This window comes from Rhinoderma darwinii, chromosome 2, assembly GCF_050947455.1.
Source record: "Rhinoderma darwinii isolate aRhiDar2 chromosome 2, aRhiDar2.hap1, whole genome shotgun sequence".
NCBI classification, from domain to species: Eukaryota; Metazoa; Chordata; class Amphibia; order Anura; family Rhinodermatidae; genus Rhinoderma; species Rhinoderma darwinii.
Window position 1 is genome coordinate 277,295,340 of NC_134688.1, and position 22,736 is coordinate 277,318,075.

Consider the following 22,736-nt stretch of genomic DNA (forward strand, 5'->3'; position numbering starts at 1 on the left):
CTGTCCCCTGACCTGAGTCTCATCTGACCTCATGTCACTGATGTGAGGTCAGGTGACAAGTCAGGTGACTGGACTGGTCCACTCCCTGCCCGTCACAGACCCCAGTCAGAACGCCGTAATTTCCTGGCTCTTCCAAAAGCTGCTGCAGGTGTCCGACATACGGGGCGCCTATCAGCAGCGATCAGCTGCTCTTCGGCGCCCCCCCCCCCTTCCCTACCACCGGGTTGTGCCCGGGGCACATGCCCCGCCTGCCCCTCCCCCAGCTACGCCCCTGTTTAAGCAACACTGTAGCTATTGTATACTTTATAGCAGTGATCTCCAACCTGTGACTCTCGAGCTGTTGAGAAACTACAACTGCCAGCATACCCTGGCAACATATGGTTACCAAAGCATGCTGATAGTCGTACAACAGGTTGGAAGCCGCTGCTTTAGACAGTTTTATATTGCTGCTCCATGGAGATCACTAGCTCTGAAATATGGAAGTAACCTACCTGGGGTTTACACTGCCTGCACCGATATAATCCTGATATAATCCTGAAGAATAATATTTAAAAAAAAACAACAAAACATATGTTTGAGAAAAACAGCTGTTTTTAAGTACGGTTTGAAAGATAGGGGGGGGGGGACAGCTTTTCCTTGCTACGGCAATTGATTCCCAGCTTGCCAAAACTGCATAAAGCCGTTGGGAAAAATAAGGGAGGGAGCAAACAGCAGACAAAGCCAAAACAGATTTTAGTCAGCAGTCACGGATGGACAGAGGTTATCTCAGGGCATGTGGGTGGATTACCGTTCTTTCGAAATAATTTAATTGTGTCCCCCAGCAGTGGCACGATTCAGGTGATAGTTACTGTATATGACTACATCTTGTAGCTTAACCAGTTCTCGACCGCTGGCTGTGTATTTACGGCCGGCGGTCGGAGTTCTTAAAACCCTCGCCATAGACTATTTACGGCGCAGGTTTTAGCTTGCTGCCCGAACGATCGGGCAGCTAAATGATGGGTCTCCAGCAGTCAGTGACTGCCGGGGACCCTGAGGAGAAGATAGAAGCAGCTTTCGCTGCTTCTATCTTCTCTGATCTCTTCTACACAGTGCTCAATGAGCGCTGTGTATATGAATAGAGGCAGCGCCGCTGTCTCTATTCGTCCCGGTGATCATGTGACTGGTCCCATGATCGCCGGGATGCCGCTAGTGGCAGACTGCTGCTGGGTCTTACTAGACCCAGCACAGCACTATTAGTGACAATAGTCACTATAAGAGCCAGCCCCAGTTACAGGGGACTTTTCTGACCTTTGAGGGACAGACCATAATAATAAAAAAATAAAAGTAAAATAAAGTGCAAAAAAAATGAATAATAAATACATATTTAATACCCATCCCAAAACAAATGTTCCCCCACCAATCATTGTCCTAATGCTAGCCCTAAGCCAATTACCCTAAAACAGACGTAATATATTAAAATTTACGTTAGACAAGGACGATTACAAATAAAAGGTCTATTTCAGGGTAAAACTATGTTATTACCAGAAAAAAATTGCTAAAACGTAAAAAAGCTTATTTTTTTACTATTATTTTCAAACTTTAAGCCTAAAAATTCTAAAATAGCAAAAAGGATGTGTATAAAAATGGTCAAAAAAAGAAACCTGCATTGTCTACAGAAAAAACATTGCAAAAATCATGTCGCTAGCCCAACAAATAAAAACGTTATAGCCGTTTAACGAACGCGTGCTAAAAATGGACAAACGGTGTCTGGCCCTGAAGGATCAAAATAGCCTGAACCTGAATCGGTTAAAGAGAATCTGTCAGTAGTTTAGTAATGCTCTATCTACTAGCTAATCTAATAGGCGCTATCACACTGATAATTCTAGTGAAAATTGTATCCCAAAAAGTTTATTATTTTATGAGCTTTTTTTCTAAATACGAGACTATAACACAAGTGGGTGTCAACACCAGCGATTCTCCTGATTTGGAGCTACCTCTCAGCCTCTGACACTGTCCAATCAGCATGAATCTGCTTCACACAGTGTGAGAGACTGAGGCTGGAGGGAAGGGGGATCACCTAGAACAGCAGTTGGTGGCATATGAAAGAGGAGATTCTAATCTTTATATGACACCAGGATCGCAGTTCTAGCTGGGGCACAACCGAAGATATCTCCAGTTGAAAACAGTCGGGAATGGAAGCTGTATACTATATGATCTCACTGTGTTGCTGGGCAGGGAAGGGGGAGAAGCTGTATGCTGATTGGACAGCGTCATACAGAAAACATTTCACCGCCCAGAGTGAAAAGAAAAAGTCACCTCCTATTTGGCTATTAGAGCCATATTAGTATATTTAAAAAAAATTCATAACCCCTTCCCTCTTTAGCCACATTTGACCTTCCTGACAGAGCCTCATTTTTCAAATCTGACAAGTTTCACTTTATGTGGTAATAACGTCGGAATGCTTTTACCTATCCAAGCGATTCTGAGATTGTTTTCTCGTGACACATTGGACTTTATGTTACTGGCAAAATTTGCTCGATATGTTCAGTATTTAATTGTGAAAAACACCAAAATTTAGCGAAAAATTTCAAAAATTTTCATTTTTCTCAACTTAAATGTATCTGCTTGTAAGACAGGCAGTTATAACACACAAAATTGTTGCTAATTAACATCCCACATATGTCTATATTAGATTGGAATCGTTTTTTGAACATCCTTTTATTTTTCTAGAACGTTACAAGGCTTTCAACTTATGCAGCAATTTCTCACATTTTCAAGAAAATTTCAAAAGGCTATTTTTACAGGGGTCAGTTCAGTTGTGAAGTGGCTTTGAGGGCCTTATATATTAGAAAACCCCAAAAAGTCACACCATTTTAAAAACTTCACCCCTCAAAGTATTCAAAACAGCATTTAGAAAATGTCTTAACCCTTTAGACTTTTCACAGGAATTAAAGCAAAATAGAGGTGAAATTTACAAATTTCATATTTTTTTGCAGAAATTAATATTTAATCCAATTTTCTTTATAACACAGAAAGTTTTACCAGAGAAATGCAACTCAATATTTATTGCCCAAGTTCTGCAGTTTTAGGAAATATCCCACATGTGGCCCTAGCGTGCTACTGGACTGAAGCACCGGCCTCAGAAGCAAAGGAGAACCTAGTGGATTTTGGGGCCTTATTTTTATTACAATATATACCATGTCAGGTTTGAAGGGCTCTTGCAGTGCCAAAACAGTGGAAATCCCCCAAAAGTGACCCCATTTGGGAAACTACACACCTCAAGGAAATGATCTAGAGGTGTAGTGAGCATTTTAACAACACAGGTTTTTTACAGAAATTATTGGAAGTAGGCCGTGAAAATTAATATCTACATTTTTTCAAAGAAAATGTAGGTTTAGCATTTTTTTTTCTCATTTCCAAAAGGACTAAAGGAGAAAAAGCACCACAAAATTTGTAAAGCAATTTCTCCCGAGTAAAACAATACCCCATATGTGGTCATAGACGGCTGTTTGGACATATGGCAGGGCTTAGAAGGGATGGAGCGCCATTTGGCTTTTGGAATTCACATTTAGCAGGAATGGTTTGCGGAGACCATGTCACATTTGCAAAGCCTCTGAGGGGACAAAACAATGAAAATGCCCAAAAAGTGATTCCATTTAGGAAACTACACCCCTTGAGGAATTCATCTAGGGGTGTAGTAAGCATTTAGACCCCATAGATGTTTCATAGAATTTATTAGAATTGGGCAGTGAAAATAAAAACAATCCTTTTTCTTCAATAAGACGTAGCTTTAGCGCAAAATTTTTCATTTTCTCAACAAATAAAGGAAAAAAAAGAACCCAACATTTGTAAAGCAATTTCTCCCGAGTACGGCAATACCCCATATGTGGTCATAAACTGCTGGTTGGGCACACGGCAGGGTTCAGAAGGGAAGGAGTGCCATTTGGATTGCAGATTTTGCTGGATTGGTTTCTGGGCGCCTGTGGGACCAAAACAGTGGAAACCCCACAGAAGTGACCCAATTTTGGAAACTACACCCCTCAATGCATTTACCTAGTGGTGTAGTGAGCATGTTAACCCCGCAGGTGTTTTGTAGAAATTAGTGTGCACTCGATGTTGCAGAGTGAAAATGGGATTTTTTCCATAGATATGCCAATATGTGGTGCCCAGCTTGTGCCACCATAACAAGACAGCCCTCTAATTATTATGCGGTGTTTCCCAGTTTTAGAAACACCCTACATGTGACCCTAATCTTTTGCCTGAACATTCGACCAGGCTCAGGAGTGAAAGAGTACCATGCGAAATTGCATAGGCTCTGATGTGAAATAATAAAAAGAAAACCCTGAAAAGTGACCCCATTTGGAAACTACACCCCTCAAGGCATTTGTTAAGGGGTGTAGTGAGCATTTAACCCCAGAGGTCTTTTCCATAAATGAATGCCCTGCGGATGGTGCAAATTAAAAATGTATATTTTTCCCTAGATATGCCATTTCAGTGGCAAATATGTCATGCCCAGCTTATGACGCTGGAGACACACACCCCAAAAATTGTTAAAAGGGTTCTCCCGGGTATGACGATGCCATATATGTGGAAGGAAACTGCTGTTTGGGCACGCTGTAGGGTTCAGATGGGAGGGAACGCCATTTGGCTTTTGGAGAGCGGATTTTGATTGGTAGTAGTTTTGTTTGAGTATTGCTGGTGTTTCCATTTATAATGTGGGGGTACATGTAAGCTGGGCAGAGTACATCAGGGGCATAGTCAGGTGGTATAATAATGGGGTGAAAAAAACTATAAAATGATCCATAGATGTGTGTTACGCTGTGAAGCAATCCTTTCTGCACAGGACGGTGTTCCACTGATATATGGTGTCCTTTCTTATGCCCCTTTTGGTCCACACTCCGCACCTTTGAAGTTTGGGGAATTTTGCTAGGAAGTGTTGTCCTGGTATAATACGGGCACCGTCGCTTCCAGCAGATATGTTTGGGCCCTCCCTTTCCAGGTTCCCTAATTATAGGTCCTTGATAAATCGCCTCTTCAAACAGAAGAAATGTTCCCATCGGACACAACTACATATTTTTTATTTCCTGACTTATTGGAGCCATTACTAATTTTATTTTTCATAGGCGTAGTGGTATGAGGGCTTTTTTTTGCGGGACAAGCTGTAGTTATTATTGGTACCATTTTGGGGTACATGCGACTTTTTGATCACCTTTTATCCTATTTTTTGGGAGGCCAGGTAAACAAAAAAATTCTGGCATAGTTTTATTTTGTTTTTTTTATACAGCGTTCACCATGCGTTATAAATTACATGTTAACTTTATTCTGCGGGTCAGTACGATACCTATTTTATAGGACTTTTTTATGTTTTACAACTTTTTGCACAATAAAACTTCTTTTGTAAAAATAATGTATTTTTTCTGTCGCCAAGTTGTGAGAACCATAAATTTTTAATTTTTTTGTCGACGCAGCTGTATGAGGGTTTGTTTTTTGTGAGACAAGCTATAGTTTTTATAGGTACAATTTTGGGAATACGTGCGACTTATTGATCACTTTTTATTCCTATATTTATAGGGCAAAGTGACCAAAAAACAGAAACTCTGGTATAGGTTTTTACGTTTTTTTTTTATGCTGTTCACCGCGTGCAATAAATAATATAATATTTTGATACCTCAGGTCGTTACGGTCGCGGCGATACCAAATACGTATGGTTTATTATTTTTTTTCAATAATAAAGGACTTGATAAGAGTAAAAGGGGGATTGTGTTTTATTTTATTACTTGAAACATTTATTGTTTTCAAACTTTTATATTTTTCACTTTTTTATACTTTTCTTTACACTTTTTCTCAAGTCCCACTAGGGGACTTGAAGGTCCAGCTGTCATATTTTTTTCTTTCTACCTATGTAGTGCAATGTATTAGATCTGTCAGCTATTCACTGACAGCAAGCCAATTAGGCTTTGCCTCCCGGCGGGGCCTAATCGGCATCCGTATTGGCAGAGCAGGAGGCCATTGTGTCTCCTGTTGCCATAGCAGCAGTCGCCAGTCCTGATTGCCTGTCAGGACTGGCGATCTGCTAGTAACCGCTACGATGCAGCAATCGCTTTCGATTGCTGCATCGAAGGGGTTAATGGCAGGGATCGGAGCTAGCTCCAGTTCCTGCCGTTACAGGTGGATGTCAGCTGTAACATACAGCTGACTTCCACCGCTGATGACGCTGGATCAGCTCCTGAGCCGGCACCATCTTGGCGGCGGCTACGGAAGCCGATCAGGCTCCACCGCCAGGCGGATCTTGACCGGTTTCCGTGCTAGGCAGACCGGGAGGCCAGTATTAGGCCTCCGGTTGCCATTGCAGCCACCGGAACCCCGGCAATTTCATTGCTGGGGTTCCGTTGAGCTGCAAACACCTTAAGTGCAGCACTTGCGTTTGAACGCTGCACTTAAGGGGTTAGTTGCGGGGAATTAAGCTAATTTCGGTCCCCGCCGTTACAGTCGGATGTCAGCTATAAGATACAGCTAAGATCCGGCGATGACGGCAGCGGCTCAGCTTCTGAGCCGGTGCCAAACATTTGGCGTATGGGTACGGCAATTTGCGGGAAGTCAATGCTTTCCATGGCATACCATAGTTACATAGTTACATAGTTACATAGTTAGTACGGCTGAAAAAAGACACATGTCCATCAAGTTCAACCAAGGGACGGGAAAAGGGAAGGAAAAATTTCTACACATAGGAGCTAATATTTTTTTGTTCTAGGAAATTATCTAACCCTTTTTTAAAGCCATCTACTGTCCCTGCTGTGACTAGCTCCTGCGGTAGGCTATTCCATAGATTCACAGTTCTCACGGTAAAGAAGCCTTGTCGCCTCTGCAGCTTGAACCTTTTTTTCTCCAGACGGAGGGAGTGCCCCCTTGTTTTTTGAGGGGGTTTTACAAGGAACAGGATTTCACCATATTTTTTGTATGTGCCATTAATATATTTATATAAGTTAATCATGTCCCCCCTTAGTCGTCTTTTTTCAAGGCTAAATAGGTTTAATTCTTTCAATCTTTCCTCATAACTTAAATTCTCCATGCCCCTTATTAGCTTTGTTGCTCTTCTTTGTATTTTTTTCCAACTCCAGGGCATCCTTTCTATGAACTGGAGCCCAGAACTGAACTGCATATTCTAGATGAGGCCTCACTAATGCTTTGTAAAGTGGTAATATTACATCCCTGTCCCGTGAGTCCATGCCTCTTTTAATACACGACAATATCCTGCTGGCCTTTGAAGCAGCTGATTGACACTGCATGCTGTTATTGAGTTTATGATTTACAAGTACACCCAGATCCTTCTCAACAAGTGAATCCGCCAGTGTAGCTCCCCCTAGGACATATGATGCATGCAGGTTGTTGGTACCCAGATGCATAACTTTACATTTATCTACATTAAACTTCATCTGCCAAGTGGACGCCCAAACACTTCGTTTGTTTAAATCTGCCTGCAATTCATGAAAATCTTCCATAGTCTGAACTATATTACATAGCTTGGTGTCATCTGCAAAAATAGAAATAGTGCTATTAATCCCATCCTCTATATCATTAATAAATAAGTTGAATAAGGGGAGATTCACACGAGCGTTGCGTTTTTGCGCGCGCAAACAACGCGGCGTTTTGCGAGCGCAAAAACCATTTGACAGCTGCGTGTGTCATGCGTGTCTGATGCGCGGCTGCGTGATTTTCGCGCAGCCGGCATCATAGAGATGAGGCTTGTCGACGCCCGTCACTGTCCAAGGTGCTGAAAGAGCTAACTCTTTCAGCACCCTCGACAGTGAATGCCGAACACAACAGCGAAAAACCTGTAAAAAAAAAAGATAAAGTTCCTACTTACCGAGAACTTCCCGGCCGTTGCCTTGGTGACGCGTCCTTGGTGACGCGTCCTTGGTGACGCGCCTCTCTTGACATCGGGCCCCACCTCCCTGGATGACGCGGCAGTCCAAGTGACCGCTGCAGCCTGTGATTGGCTGCAGCCTGTGCTTGGCCTGTGATTGGCTGGAGCTGTCACTTGAACTGAAGTGTCATCCCGGGAGGTCGGACTGCAGGAAGGAGACAGGAGTAATCGGTAAGTTAGAACTTCGGTTTTTTTTACAGGTTCATGTATTTTGGGATCGCAAGTCACTGTCCATGGTGCTGAAACAGTTTAACTCTTTCAGCACCATGCACAGTCAATCTCTCCCGACGTCGCGTACCGATAATTTTTTTTCCGGGATCGGCCAAAACGAGTTTGGCCGAACCCGGTGAAGTTCGGTACGCTTGTCCGGCTTCGCTCATCGCAAAGACACTCCGTTTGGATGTTCGGAAACAGAAAAGCACGTGGTGCTTTTCGGTTTTCATTCATCCTTTTCACTGCTGTTGCGCGAATCACGCTCGTCCCACGGAAGTGCTTCCGTGTGGTGCGCGTGATTTTCACGCACCCATTGACTTCAATGGGTGCGTGATGCGCGAAATACGCAGAGTTATTGAACCTGTCGCGCTTTTTGCGCAGCAGACAAACGCTGCGCAAAAAGCACGGACTGTCTGTACTGCCCCATAGACTTGTATTGGTCCATGCGTGCCGCGTGAAAACCACGCGGCCCGCACGGACCGAATACACGCTCGTGTGAATCCCCCCTAATAGTGGTCCCAGCACTGAACCCTGGGGTACACCACTTATAACTGGGGACCATTCAGAGTAGGACCCATACGGCAAATGACGGGAAGGGGTTAACTTAAAGAGGCTCTGTCACCAGATTTTGCAACCCCTATTGCAGCAGATCGGCGCTGCAATGGACATAAGAGTAACGTTTTTGTTTGTTTTTTAAAACGAGCATTTTTGGCCAAGTTATGGCCATTTTTATATTTATGTAAATGAGGCTTTCTAAAGTACAACTGGGCGTGTTTACAGTAAAAGTCCAACTGGGCGTGTATTATGTGCGTACATCTGGGCGTTTTTACTTCTTTTACTAGCTGGGCGTTCTGACGAGAAGTATCATCCACTTCTCTTCAGAACGCCCAGCTTGTGGCAGTGCAGACACACAGCGTGTTCTCGAGAGATCACGCTGTGACGTCACTCACAGGTCCTGCATCGTGTCGGCCACATCGGCACCAGAGGCTACAGTTGATTCTGCAGCAGCATCAGCGTTTGCAGGTAAGTAGCTACATCGACTTACCTGCAAACGCCGATTCTGCTGCAGAATCAAATGTAGCCTCTGGTGCCGATGTGTCCTCGCTCGTCCGACACGATGCAGGACCTGGGGCAGGAAGTGAGTGACGACACAGCGTGATCTCTCGAGAACACGCTGTGTGTCTGCACTGCCAGAAGCTGGGCGTTAACGAACAGAAGTGGATGATGCTGATTCGTCAGAACGCCCAGCTAGTAAAAGAATTAAAAACGCCCTGATGTACGCACATAATACACGCCCAGTTGGACTTTTACTTTAAACACGCCCAGTTGGACTTTAGCAAGCCTCATTTGCATAAATACAAAAATGGTCATAACTTGGCCAAAAATGCTCGTGTTTTAAAAATAAAAACATTACTCTTATCTCCATTGCAGCGCCGATCTGCTGCAATAGCAGATAGGGGTTGCAAAATCTGGTGACAGAGCCTCTTTAAAGAGACTCTGTCACCACATTATAAGTGCCCTGTCTCCTACATAAGGAGATGGGCGCTGTAATGTAGGTGACAGTAATGCTTTTTATTTAAAAAAACAATCTTTTTTCACAAAGTTAGGAGCGATTTAAGTTTATGCTAATGAGCTTTCTTAATGCCCAAGTGGGCGTATTTTTACTTTCGACCAAGTGGGCGTTGTACAGAGGAGTGTATGACGCTGACCAATCGGCATCATGCACTCCTCTCCATTCATTTACACTGCACTAGCGATATAGATATATCACTATGTGCAGCTACATACACAAACCCTAACATTACTACAGTGTCCTGATAATGAATACACATGAAATCCAGCCTGGACGCCATGTGTACTCAGAATCCTGACACTTCTGACTCTTTTTTGTGAGATTCCAGCAACGGATACGAAATCTCGCGAGATCACGGAGTTAAACGAGATTTGGTTTCACTTGCCGGAATCTCACAAAAAAAGAGTCAGAAGTGTCAGGATTCTGAGTACACATGACGTCCAGGCTGGATGGTCATGTGTATTCATTATCAGGACACTGTAGTAATGTTAGGGCTTGTGTATGAGGCTGCACATAGTGATATAACTATATCGCTAGTGCAGTGTAAATGAATGGAGAGGAGTGCATGATGCTGATTGGTCAGCGTCATGTACTCCTCTGTACAACGCCCACTTGGTCGAAAGTAAACGTACGCCCACTTGGGCATTAAGAAAGCTCATTAGCATAAACCAAAATCGCTCCTAACGTTGTGAAAAAATATCGTTTTTTTAAATAAAAAGCATTACTGTCACCTACATTACAGCGCCCATCTCCTTATATAGGAGATAGGGCACTTATAATGTGGTGACAGAGTCTCTTTAAATTATACTGTAGTTATCAGCAGCAAAGCGCCTATTAGAATAGTTATGATAGGGTATTAATAAACTAGTGACAGATCCTCTTAACAATAATTTGTGTCACATTTTCACTTTTCAATATTGCTGTCTAGTGTATATACTGGTATGCTTGCAGTCTCTTTAAATATTATATTAACCCCTTCCCGACATTTGTCGTATGGATACGTCATGGAAAGCTGCATTTTTCTGTATCCATACGATAAATGGTTGCACTGGCTCAGAGGCTGAGTCGGTGCAACCATCCCCGGGTGTCGGCTGTATGTTACAGCTGACACCCTGGGGTAATGGCGGGGACCGAAGTTTTCGACGATACCCACCATTAACCCCTAAAATGCAGCGGTCAAAAGCGATCGCTGCACTTTGAGGGGTTTGCAGCACATTGGCACCCCGGCAATGAAATTACCGGCATGCCGGTGGCTGCAAAGGCAACTGGAGGCCTAACACTAGACTCCAAAAATGGCTAATACGGAAGCATTTCTGGCCCCGCCCAGAGGCGGGGTCTAAAAGGCTTTCGTAGCTGCCGGCAAGATGGTCGCACCGGGCTCAGGAGCTGAGCCGGCGTCATCAGTGGTGGATGTCAGCTGTATGTTACAGCTGACATCTGCCTGTAACGGCAGGAACTGGAGCTAGCTGCGATTCCTGCCATTAACCCCTCAGATGCAGCGATCGAAAGCGATCGTTGCATTTAAGGGATTTGCAGCTCAATGAAAATACTGGGGTGCCGGCGGCTGCAAAGGCAACCGGAGGCCTAACAATAGCCTCCCGGTATGCCTAGTACGGAAGCCCTTCAGGCACCGCATGGAGGCGTGGCCTAAAAATTTCTGTAGCCACCAGCAAGATGGCGCCGGATCAGGAGTTGAGCCGGCGTCATCAGCAGTGGATGTCAGCTGTATGTTACAGCTGACATCCACCTGTAATGGCAGGAACCGGAGCTAGCTCCGATTCCTGCCATTAACACCTCAGATGTAGCGATCTAAAGCGATTGCTGCATCTTAGAGCTTAGTAGAAACAGGAGGCCGCACAATGGCCTCCTGCTCTGCCATTATGGAAGCCGATTAGGCCCCGTCCGGAGGCGAAGCCTAAACGACTTGCTGTCAGTGAATAACTGACAGATCTAATACATTGCACTACATAGATTTTTTTCTAATACATTGCACTACCTGACAGTTGGATCTTCAAGTCCCCTAGTGGGACTAAAGAAAAGTGTAAAAAAAAGTGTAAAAAAAGTTGTCAAATAAAGTTTCAAGTAATAAAACAAAACACAATCGCCCTTTTTCAAATATCAAGTCCTTTATTATTGAAAATAAATAAATAAACCATACATATTTGGTACCGCCTCATCTGTAACGGCCTAAACTATAACAATTATTGTTATTTATTCTACGCAGTGAACGGCGTAACAAAAAAACGTAAAAAACAATACCAGAATTCCTGTTTTTTGGTCACTTTGCCCTACAAAAATTTGAATAAAAAGTGGTCAAAAAGTCACATGTATCCAAAAATGGTACCTATAAAAACGATAGCTCGTGTCTCTCAAAAAACAAGCCCCCATATAGCTCCATCAACTAAAAATTTCAAAAGTTATGGTTCTCACAACATGGCGACAGAAAAAAGACTGTAATGTCCGTGGCTGCGGGCTGTCAGCTCCAACCTCCCCCTGACAGCCGCAGCCACGAGTCGGCAAGTGATGAACTTTGACCTGTGAGTGCCCTGGACTATAAGAGGGGTCCAGCCCCCTAGTTCTATGCCTGAGCGTTGTTGTGTTCCCTAGTTTGTCTATGTGATGGCCTCCTAGTGTGTTTCCTGTTCCAGTCCCTGTTCTAGTCCCTGTCCCTATACCTGTTTCCAGTTCCTGTTCCTAACAATCCATTCATTCCTGGTCTAGCACTGAGCTGTGCCAAAGTCGTGCCATGCTACATCCACATCTGACCTGCTTCACCTCGCCTGACGTCCGCCTTCTACCTAGTCCCAGCCGAGCCTGCCCTGCTGCTGTCTGAGCTGCCACAGGTACCTATAGACCCTCATCTGCTCCCTGTTTGCCAGCTACCTTACCGCCAAGGCGGTACGGCCCAGTGGGTCCGCAGACCCTTCGTGATAGTACGCTCAGGCCATGGACCCCGCTGGTCGATTCAAGACTATGATGACGTCACAGGAGATGCGAGCGGATATGCTGGACCTTCGGTCTCGACAGGACCAACTCCTCCAGGCGTTGAACATTCTTGCACGTCGGCAGGAGGCACAAGCTGCCGTACCTCCTACTACACCTCCTGGCAATGTGTATCCTCAGACTACACCTCTTGGCAGTATTGACCCACGTGTTTCTTTGCCACTTCCTGACTGCTATGATGGAGAAGCAAGTACCTGTCGTGGTTTTCTTAATCAATGCCAGATCCACTTCAGCCTGTATGCTAGGACATTTTCATCTGATGGTGCCAGGGTCGCTTTCATCATTTCTCTCCTCACTGGCAAGGCTCTTGCATAGGCGAACCCTATTTGGGAGACACAAGGACCAGAGACCCGTGACTTCCCTGCCTTCCGCCGGACTTTTCACATGGTGTTTGAGGAGTCTGGAAGGGTCTCATCTGCAGCGGCCTCTTTGATTAACCTGCGCCAAGGAGACACCTCCGTGGGTGAGTATGCCATCCACTTCCGCACCCTGGCGGGAGAACTGTTATGTAACAATGAGGCCCTGGTGGCTGCATTCTGGCATGGACTATCTTCCAGAATTAAAGACGAACCTGCCGCCCGGGATCTGCCGTCTACCCTGGATGACCTCATTCTGCTGTCTGCCGGATTGATATACGGATCCGTGAACGCCTCCAAGAGGTTCAACGGGAGGGAGCCCTTCCTAGTCTGGTCCCTACTTTGCAGCAACCCCTGCTGTCCTCGATGTCGATCCTCCTAAGAAGTCGGTAATAATGGACCAGTATAAGTTATCTACCCAAGAGAGACAACGCAGACGCACATCTGGACTCTGTCTTTATTGCAGTCTTGATGGCCATCTTGTGCGCCTCTGCCCCCAAAAATCCCAAAACCTAGGGTTGCTTGGAGTGACGACCTTGGGTAAAGATGGACTTCCATCTAAATTGTCCATACCTGTGACCATAGTGTTCGGCGAGAAAACGCATCAGGTCTCTGCGTATCTGGACTGCCTTTTCGGACGTCTTCAGCAAGAGGGAGGCGGGGATATTGCCCCATCGGGCGTATGACTGCCCTATTGAACTGATTCCTGGTGCATCCCTTCCCCGTGGTAGGGTATATCCTCTCTCCTTGCCAGAGGCTCTGTCCATGTCCTCCTATGTGAAAGAGAACTTAGAAAGGGGCTTCTTACGAAAGTATTCCTCCCCGGCAGGAGCCGGGTTCTTCTTCGTCAAAAAGAAAGCTGGCTCTCTTCGTCCTTGCATCGACTACCGTGGTCTCAACCAGATCACGGTGAAGAATAAATATGCGTTGCCACTGATCTCTGAACTGTTTGATCGTATACGTGGTACAAATTTTTTTTCTAAACTAGACCTGCGTGGGGCTTACAACCTAGTCCGTGGCTGCGGGCTGTCAGCACCAACCTCCCCCTGACAGCCGCAGCCACGAGTCGGCAAGCGCTGGCCCCAGCCTCCTCCTCAGGAGACGCCAGCGCTCGCGTCCACTCACCTCAGCCGGATCCCGTAGGGTGCGCACACATGCTCATGCCCGCTCTTAAAGGGGCAGCGCGCACACCGGACCTCGTTGATGAACTTTGAACCGTGAGTACCCTGGACTATAAGAGGGGTCCAGCCCCCTAGTTCTATGCCTGAGCGTTGTTGTGTTCCCTAGTTTGTCTATGTGATGGCCTCCTAGTGTGTTTCCTGTTCCAGTCCCTGTACCTATACCTGTTTCCAGTTCCTGTTCCTAGCAATGCATACATTCCTGGTCTAGCACTGAACTGTGCCAAAGTCATGCCGTGCTGCATCCACGTCCGACCTGCTTCCCTTTGCCTGACGTCCGCCTGCTACCTAGTCCCAGCCGAGCCTGCCCTGCTGCCGTCTGAGCTGCCACAGGTACCTATAGAACTATAGACCCTCACCTGCTCCCTGTTGGCCAGCTGCCTTACCGCCAAGGCGGTACGGCCCAGTGGTCCTCAGACCCTTTGTGACAAAGACATTGTTTTTACAAAAGTAATTGCATTGTGCAAAAAGTTGTAAAACATAAAAAAAAGTGCTATAAATTAGGTATCGCCGGAATCGTACTGACCTACAGAGTAAACGTAACATGTAATTTATAACGCATGGTGAACGATGTATAAAAAAAAACTATGCCAGAATTGCTGTTTTTTGGTCACCTTGCCTCCCAAAAAATAGGATAAAAAGTGATCAAAAGTCTCATGGTACCAATAAAAACGACAGCTCGTCCCGCAAAAAAAAACAACCCTCATACCACTACGTCTATGAAAAAACAAAATTAGTTAAGGCTCCAATAAGTCAGGAAATGAAAAATATGCAGTTGTGCAGGCCCGAGAGGAACATTTTTTTCTATTTCAAGAGGCGATTTATCAAGGCCTTAAAATTAGGGAACCAGGAAGGGGGGGGCCCCAACATATATGCTGGAAGCAACGGTGCCCGTATTATACCAGTACAACGATTCCCAGCAAAATTCCCCAAACTGCGAAGGTGCGGAGTGTGGACCAAGAAAGAACACCATTTATCAGTGCGACACTGGCCAGTGCAGAAAGGATTGCTTCACGGCGAAACAAATATCTATGGATTCTTTTTTTTCTTTTTTTTTACCCCATTATTATACCACCTGACTATGCCCCTGATGTAATCTACCCAGTTTACATGTACCCTCGCATTACAAACTGAAATACCGGTAAAACTCCAAACAAAACTACTACCAAACAAAATCCACACTCGAAAAGACAAATGGCGATCCCTTCCTTCTGAACCCTACAGCGTGCCCAAACAGCTGCTTACTTGCACATATATGGCTCCGCCATACCCGGCAGAACCCTTTTAACAATTTTTGGGGTGTTTGTCTCCAGTGGCACAAGCTGGGCACGACCTATCTGCCACTGAAATGGCATATCTAGGGAAAAATTGCAATTTTTACTTATTTCCATCTGCAGCGCAATCATTTATGGAAAAGACCTATAGGGTGAAAATACTCACTACACCCCTTAATAAATGCCTTGAGGAGTGTAGTTTCCAAAATGGGGTCACTTCTCAGGGGGTTCTTTTATTATTTCACATCAGAGCCCTGCAATTGTTAACCAATACTTTGTGAAATTGAGACCTAATTTGGCGATTTACATAGCACTCTTTCACTCCTGAGCCTGGTCAAATGTCCAGGCAAAAGATTAGGGCCACATGTAGGGTGATACTAAATTGGGAAACACAGCATAATAATTAGAGAGCTGTCTTGATATGATGGCACAAGCTGGGCACCACATATTGGCGTATCTATGGAAAAAAATCCCATTTTCCCTCTGCAACATCGAGTGCACACTAATTTCTGCAAAACACCTGCGGGGTTAACATGCACACTACACCCCTAGGTGAATACCCTGAGGGGTGTAGTTTCCAAAATGGGGTCACTTCTCGGGGGTTTCTACTGTTTTGGTCTCAAATGCGATGTAGCGGGCAGAACCTATTCTGCAAAATCTGCACTTCTTCCCTTTTAAGCCCTACTTTGTGGCCAAACAGTAGCTTATTACCACAAATGGGGTATTCGGAGAAATTGCTTTACAGATGATGGGGTTCTTTTTTTCCTTTATTTGTTGATCGAATAAAAAAATTTGAGCTAAAGCTACGTCTTATTAAAGAAAAAGGATTTTTTTCTATTTTCACTGCCCAATTCTAATAAAATCTCTGAAACACCTGTGGGGTCAAAATGCTCAATACACCTCTAGATTATTTCAAGGGGTGTAGTTTCCTAAATGGAGTAACTTTTTGGGCGTTTTCACGGTTTTGATACCTCATGTGACATGGCCTCCGCAAACCATTCCTGCTAAATGTGTGCTCTTTCCCTTCTAAGCCCTGCTGCGTGTCCAAACAGCCGTTTATGACCACATATGGGATACTATTTTACTTGGGGGAAATTGCTTTACAAATGTTTTTCTCCTTTAGTCTTTGTGGAAATTAGAAAAAAAAATAGCTGAACCTACATTTTCATTTTCACGGCCTACTTCCAATAATTTCTGCAAAAAACCTGTGGGGTCAAAATGCTCACTATGACCCTAGATAATTTGCTCAAGGGGTGTAGTTTCGAAAATGGGGTCACTTGTGGGGGTTTCCACTGTATTGGCACCGCAAGAGCCCTTCAAACCTGACATGGTGCCTAAAATATATTCTAATAAAAAGGATGCCCAAAATCCTCTAGGTACTCCTTTGCTTCTGAGGACGGTGCTTCAGTCCAGTAGCACACTAGGGCCACATGTGGGATATTTTCTAAAACTGCAGAACCTGGGCAATAAATATTGAGTTGCGTTTCCCTAGTAAAACTTTCTGTGTTACAAAAACAATGGATTCAAAATAAATTTCACCTCTACTTTGCTTTAATTCCTGTGAAATGTCTAAAGGGTTAAGAAACTTTCTAAATGTTGTTCTGAATACTTTAAGGGGTGCAGTTTTTAAAATGGAGTGACTTATTGGGGGTTTCTAATATATAAGGCCCTCAAAGCCTCTTCACAGCTGAACTGGTTCCTGTAAAGATAGCCTTTTGAAATATTTTTGAAAACTTGAGAAATTGCTGCTAAAGTTCCTAGAAAAATAAAAGGATGTTCAAAAAACAATGCCAATCTTTAGTAGACATATGGAGGAAGTCAATTAGCAACAATTTTGTGTGGTATATCGGCCTGTTTTACAAGCAGATACATTTAAATTTAGAAAAATGCTAATTTTAGCAATTTTTCGCTACATTTTGGTGTTTTTCACAATTAAATACTAAATGTATCGAGCTAATTTTGGCACTAAAATAAAGTCCAATGTGTCACGAGATAATCTCAGAATTGCTCGGATAGGTAAAAGCATTCCGAAGTTATTACCACATAAAGTGAAACATGTCGGATTTGAAAAACGAGGCTCTGTCAGGAAGGTCAAAAGTGGCCAAAGAGGGAAGGGGTCAAGGAATAAGAGGTTTCTATTATCCAAAAGTGTTTTTTTATAAGCGGATTCTGTTTCAAACGTTTTGCGTTTGCCCTGCAGGTGCCATCCTCAGAAAACCGGAGCTGATAGTTCGTTACCGGAATTAATAATGATTCATTGGATTCTAAATAGGAATTTTTACTTTAATGTCCCACTAAATTCCAAAATTATTCATTAAGTGCATCTTCCATTTTACATAATACAGCTATTGAGACCATTGTTAAGTATATTTCTATTTATAGGATTGACTTTAAATATTGAACATTAAAATAAAGAGCTCTGGAACCACTAAAATCTCAGCTAAAGCCATGCGCCAAGATTTTTGTTAGCGGTCATCTAAATATAAAAAGGAGCTTTAATACAGAGTAAGGCCTCATTTACACGAGCGTATTATACGCGCGTGCGACGCGCGTGCTTTTCACGCGTGTCGTACGCACCTATAATAGTCTATGGGGCTGTTTAGACGATGCGTGAATTTTGCGCAGCGTGAGTGCGTTGCGTAAAACTCACGACATGTTCTATATTCTTGCGTTTTTCACGCAACACGCACCCATTGACTTCAATGGGTGCGTGAAAACAACGCATGCCACACTGACGGTCCTGCGTTGCATGCGCGAAAATCACGCAAGAGCTGTCAAAAGGATGAATGTAAACAGAAAAGCACCACGTGCTTTTCTGGTTACAAACATCCAAACGGAGTGTCAAATTAGAGATGAGCGCACCGAACTTCACCGGGTTCGGCCGAACTCGTTTTAACCGAACCCGGCAAAAAATGTTCGGGTACGCGACGTCAGGAGACAGTCACTGCCCACGGTGCTGAAAGACTTAAACTGTTTCAGCACCATGGACAGTGACTTTCGATCACAATATACATATACGTGTAAAAAAAAAAAGAAGTTCTGACTTACCGATAACTCCCGGCTTCTTCCTCCAGTCCGACCTCCCGGGATGACAATTCAGGCCAAGTGACAGCTGCAGCCAATCACAGGCCAAGCACAGGCTGCAGCCAATCACAGGCTGCAGCGGTCTCATGGCCTGCCGCGTCATCCTGGGAGGTGGGGCCGGATGACAAGAGAGGGACGCGTCACCAAGGCAACGGCCGGGAGACCGGACTGGAGGAAGCAGGCAGTTCATGGTAAGTGTGAACGTCTTTTTTTATTCACAGGTTGGTGTAGATTGTGATCGGCATTCACTGTCGAGGGTGCTGAAAGAGTTACTGCCGATCAGTTAGCTCTTTCAGCACCTTGGACAGTGACGGGCGTCGACTACCTCATCTCTATGATGGCGGCTGCGCGAAAATCACGCAGCCGCGCATCATACACGGATGACACACGGAGCTGTCAATTGCCTTTTGCGCACGCAAAACGCAGCGTTTTTTTGCGTGCGCAAAACGCACACGCTCGTGTAAATGAGGCCTAAAACAAAATGTTGTACGCACATCACCCATCACTTTTCTTAGCCATGGTTATGACGTGCAGTATGGTGGGGATATGCACAATGGATGTACTTTTGGTCGCTATACTTACCACTTACTAAAGCTTTTCCACATAACCCCAAGGACAGTGATTTTTTTTAAGCTATGCGAACAAAAAAAAGCAATCTTAATAACCAATACTTTGAGACATCGTGTGCTGACCAAAAGCCTTCAGATGTCTGTAGAACTGCAAGAGAGCTGAATGAAGGCAGAAAAGAAACTCTGATAAGTGGTCCAACCGCTTTATGAGCCATGCTATGGAGTGTGCAAATTGTGTCATCCAAGATGCGACACTCCGATTTCTGCCTTATAAAAGCAATTTAATTTTTTTTGAATGAAAGAACATAAGAGAAATCTAAATCAAATCAATATTTGGTGTGACCACCCTTTGCCTTCAAAACAGCATAAATTCTTCTAGGTTCACTTGAACAGAGTTTTTGAAGGAACTCGGCATGGAGATTATTCACAATATCTTGGTAAACTAACCACAGATCTTATGTGGCTGTAGGCTTCCTCAAATCCTTCTGTCTCTTAAGGTAATCCCATACAGATACGATGATGTTGCGAGCAGGGCTCTGTGGGAGCCATATCATCACTTCCACGACCCCTTGCTCTTCTTTACTTTGAAGATCGTTCTTAATGACATTGGCGATGTTTGGTCGTTGTTCTGCTGCAAAATAAACTTGGTGCCAATCAGACACCTCCCTGATGGTACTGCATGATGGATAAAGATCTTCCTGTATGTATCAGTATTGAAGACACCATTAATCCTGACCAAACCTCCAACTCCACTTGCTGAAATGCAGCCCCAAACTTGCAAGGAACCGCAAACATGATTCGCTGTTGCCTGCAGAAACTCATTATTGTACCGCTCTGCAGCCCCTTTGGCAAATAAACAGTCTTCTGTTACAGACAAAAATTTAACATTTAGACTCGGTTCAGAGCACCTGCCGCCATTTTTCTGCACCCCAGTTCCTATGTTTTCATGCATAGTTTAGTCGCTTGGCCTTACCACGTAGAAGGTATGGCTTTTTGGCCGAAATTCTTCCATGAAGACCACTTCTGACCAGACTTCTGCGATCAGTAAATGAGTGTACCTGTGTAGCACTGGTTTCTGCCAGTACTGAGCGGATGTCACTGTTGGACATTTTCTGATTTCAAAGGGAAGTAAGAATGATGTGTCTTTAATCTGCTGCACTAAGTTTCCTTGGCTGACCAATGCGTCTATACGGTCCCTAACGTTGCCCGTTTCTTTGTGCTTCTTCAGTAGAGCTTGAACAGCACACTTTGAAACCCCAGTCTGCTTTGAAATCTTTGCCTGGGAGAGACCTTGCGGATACAGAATATCTACCTTGTGTCTTGCTGCTGTGCTCAATCTTGCTGTGGTGGGCCGGTGACATGAAACAGTCTAGCACAACCTCACCTTTGTAGCAGAGTTTGGCTGTTCCTTACCCAGTTTTAAGCCTCCTACACAGCTGTTTCGGTTACAATTAATGACTATTTCAACCTATATATGAAAAAGATTATCATTATCACCGGTTAGGTGTATAATTAACCAATTATACCAGACAATCACCCTACAGCATCCATGACTTGGGCAAATGTACCTAGACAAATTGATGCTGTTTTGAAGGCAAAGAGTAGTCACAACAAATAATGATTTTAATTTAGATTTCTCTTCTGTTCATTCACTTAGTACATTAATTGATATTAAAAAAAAACAAAAAAAAAACACAACCTATTAACACCTCTACTTTTAAGGCATTCTAACGTTGCAGCATTTTTCAACAACTGCCTAAAAGGGTTGCACAGTACTGTATATCGACACGGCATTTGCCGATCTCAAGCATAGAGGCACCTGATCGCCAGTTAGCAGGAAAGAGATGACCATACATGTAACTAATCTCAGTTGTTTTCCTATCTCACATTCATCATAATTGAGAGTAACCCCACGTGACTTCTCCGCAAGGAATGAAGGACCAGGCTCAATCATTCTTAAAGAGGCTCTGTCACCAGATTTTCAAACCCCTATCTCCTATTGCAGCAGATCGGCGCTGCAATGTAGATAACAGTAACGTTTTGTTTTTTTCAAAAACGAGCATTTTTGGCCAAGTTATGACCATTTTTATATTTATGCAAATTAGCATTTCTTAAGTACAACTGGGCGTGTTTAAAGTTATGTCCAAGTGGGCGTGTATTGTGTGTGTACATCTGGGCGTTTTTACTTGTTTTAGTAGCGGGGCGTTGTGAATGGAAGTGTATGATGCTGACGAATCAGCATCATCCACTTCTCTTTGTTACCACCCAGCTTCTGGCAGTGCACAGACACACAGCGTGTGCTCGCGAGATCACGCTGTGACGTCACTCACTTCCTCCCACAGGAACTTCATCGCGTCGGATGAGCGAGGACACGCTGTGTGTCTGAACTGCCAGAAGCTGGGTGGTAACGAAGCGAAGTGGATGATGCTGATTCGTCAGCATCATACACTTCTATTCACAACGCCCAGCTAGTAAAACAAGTAAACACGCCCAGATGTACACACACAATACACGCCCACTTGGACATAACTTTAAACACGCCCAGTTGTACTTAAGAAAGGTTCATTTGCATAAATATAAAAATGGTCATAACTTGGCCAAAAATGCTCGTTTTTGAAAAAAACAAAACGTTACGGTTATCTACATTGCAGCGCCGATCTGCTGCAATAGGAGATAGGGGTTTGAAAATCTGGTGACAGAGCCTCTTTAAAGTTTGGTCAGGCCACCAATCAGACATTTAATGGCATGACCTTAAGGCAGATTGACAGGGTATGTTCACACATAGCGGATTAGCTGCGGATTTTCCGCATCGGATTTCATTGCGCAAAATCCGCTGTGTAATACGGTAGCAGCAAAGCGGTTGAGATTTAAATAAATCCCATGCAGACGCTGCATAAAAATTCAGCAGAGAAAACGTTCATAGATTGTAAATAACCTGTCGTGCGGTTAATTTGTGGCATGTAAATTTACGCAGCGGAATCACTGCACTTCTTTTGTAGGTTTTCCCATATTGAATTCATTGGGGAGGTATAAGGAGCAACAAATAGCAAATGTTGCGATTTTTGCAGCGGAAAACATGAACTGCAGCGTCAACATAGTAGGGCCGGACTGCACAGAGAACAGAGGGAAGTGCCCGGTGGGTACCGGATTTTTAGCAAGAATCTTGCTAAAAAGTTGCTGTGTCTTATATAGTCAGCAGTATACGTGTATGTTTCTTTGCCTGATGAAGAGATCGGTCCGATCTCAAAGCGTAGCATTCTTATCCATTAAACATATATCTCATTTAAACTTCTTGCGTTGGATTGAATCCTTCAATTCCACAACATTTGGACAGCGCTGGAAAAGTCCTTTGAGCTGAGCCCGCTCCATACACTTTTGATGTCCGCTGTGTTTTACAGCTGACACGCTGCTCTAACGGCCAGGAACAGCAATGGCTCTGTTCCTGGCCGTTTAGTTAAATGCCGCAGTCAATAGCGACCGCAGCATTTATAGGGGTCTTCCCATAAATGTTAGGTAGATGCGGGTTCCACCTATCTCTAGAACAGGGCCACCTAAACCGATTTCTAGCTTACTCGCTCCGCTG